The 2359-nt window shown below is 30.6% G+C and overlaps 1 non-coding gene across 1 annotated transcript; it reads left to right on the forward strand.

The window, feature by feature from the left end:
* The first annotated feature begins 251 nt into the window (after positions 1-251).
* LOC112738822 (small nucleolar RNA R71) lies at positions 252-359 on the forward strand. The gene has a single exon (XR_003169778.1). It is a non-coding gene; the product is annotated as a small nucleolar RNA R71 (small nucleolar RNA).
* Positions 360-2359: the final 2000 nt, after the last annotated feature.

Genomic DNA, 2359 nt, shown 5'->3' on the forward strand with positions numbered 1-2359 from the left:
ATTTTATTCTGAGCCAATATGGCATTAAGAGTATCAACTTCAAGAACTCCCTTCTTCATAGGCGTCCCATTATTCACAGGATTCCTTTCAGAAGTGTACATGAACTGGTTATTAGCAACCATGTCAATGAGTTCTTGAGCTTCTGCAGGCGTTTTCTTTAGGTGAATGGATCCACCTACAGAAGTGTCCAGTGACATCTTTGATAGCTCAGATAAACCATCATAGAATATATCCAGGATGGTCCATTCTGAAAGCATGTCAGAAGGACACTTTTTGGTCAACTGTTTGTATCTTTCCCAAGCTTCATAGAGGGATTCACCTTCTTTCTGTCTGAAGGTTTGAACATCAGCTCTAAGCTTGCTCAGCTTTTGAGGAGGAAAGTACTTGGCTAAGAAAGCCGTGACCAGCTTATCCCAAGAGTTCAGGCTGTCTTTGGGTTGAGAATCCAACCATAATCTAGCTCTGTCTCTTACAGCAAAAGGGAAAAGCATGAGCCTGTAGACTTCAGGATCTACTCCATTAGTCTTAACAGTATCACATATCTGCAAGAATTCAGTTAAGAACTGAAAAGGATCTTCAGATGGAAGTCCATGAAACTTGCAGTTCTGCTGCATCAGAGAAACTAATTGAGGTTTCAGCTCAAAGTTGTTTGCTCCAATGGCAGGAATGGAGATGCTTCTTCCATGTAAATTGGAATTAGGTGCAGTAAAGTCACCAAGCATCTTCCTTACATTATTATTATTTTCGGCTGCCATCTCCTTTTCCTGTTCGAAAATTTCTGAAAGGTTATCTCTGGATTGTTGTAATTTAGCTTCTCTTAATTTTTTCTTCAGAGTCCTTTCAGGTTCTGGATCAGCTTCAACAAGAATGCCTTTTTCTCTGTCCCTGCTCATAAGAAAGAGGAGAGAAAAAGAAAAGAAGAGGAATCCTCTATGTCACAGTAAAGAGGATCCTTATTGTTAGTAGAAGAAAAGAAGAAGAAATTCGAACACAGATAGAGGAGGGGGTTCGAATTTGGTGATGATGTGAGGAAGAGATGTTAGTAGATGAATAAATAAATAGAATAAGATGAGAGAGAAGGAGGGAATTTTCGAAAATTATTTTTGAAAAGGAGTTAGTGATTTTTGAAAATGGTTTTTTTTTTTGAAAAATGTTTAGTATTTTTTTTTTTCGAAAATTTTTTGAAATTAAAAATAAAAATAAGAATAATTAGTTAATAAAAAGAAATTTTTGAGAAAGAGAGAAGATATTTTCGAAAATTGAGAGAGAGAGTTAGTTAGGTGGTTTTGAAAAAGTTAAGAAACAAACAAAAAGTTAGTTAGTTAGTTGAAACAAATTTTGAAAAGATAAGAAGTTAGGAGGTTAGAAAAGATATTTTGAAAAGATATTTTTGAAAAAGATAAGATAAGAAGATATTTTTGAAAAGATATGATAGAAATTAGTTTTGAAAAAGATTTGATTTTTTAAAATCTCAATTAATGACTTGATTCATAAGAAATCACAAGATATGATTCTAGAACTTAAAGTTTGAATCTTTCTTAACAAGCAAGTAACAAACTTCCAAGTTTTGAACCAAAACATTAATTGATTATGTTATTTTCGAAAATTTGTGAAAAAATTAAGAAAAAGATTTTTGAAAAATATTTTTGGAATTTTCGAAAATAACCAAAAATTTTGAAAAAGATTTGATTTTTGAAAAAGATTTTGAAAAAGATAAGATTTTCAAATTGAAAATTTGATTTGACTCATAAGAAACAACTTGATTTTAAAATTTTTTGAAAAAGTCAATCCAAATTTTCGAATTTGATGAGAGAAAAAGGGAAAGATATTTTTTTTTTTATTTTTGAATTTTTATGAAAACATGAAAATTATGCAATGCATGAAATTTTTAGATCAAAACAATGAATGCATGTATGAATGATATGAATGTCAAGATGAACACCAAGAACACTTTGAATGTCAAGATGAACATCAAGAACATATTTTTGAAAATTTTTTTATGCAAAGAAAACATGCAAGACACCAAACTTACAATTCTTTAATGCTTAGACACCAAGAATTCAAGAATGCATATGATAGACATGAAAAGACACAAAACAAAAAATCATCAAGATCAAACAAGAAGACTTACCAAGAACAACTTGAAGATCATGAAGAACACCATGAATGCATGATATTTTCGAAAAAAAATGCAAGATGCATATGCAAGTGATACCAAACTTATAATGTGACTCAAGACTCAAACAAGAAACAGAAAATATTTTTGATTTTTATGATTTTCTAATTTTTTTTGGATTTTTTTTTCGAAAATTTATTGAAAAGGGAAAATAAGGATTCCAAAATTTTTAATATGAATTCC

The sequence above is a fragment of the Arachis hypogaea genome, chromosome 13 (genome assembly GCF_003086295.3).
Source record: "Arachis hypogaea cultivar Tifrunner chromosome 13, arahy.Tifrunner.gnm2.J5K5, whole genome shotgun sequence".
Lineage (NCBI taxonomy): Eukaryota > Viridiplantae > Streptophyta > Magnoliopsida > Fabales > Fabaceae > Arachis > Arachis hypogaea.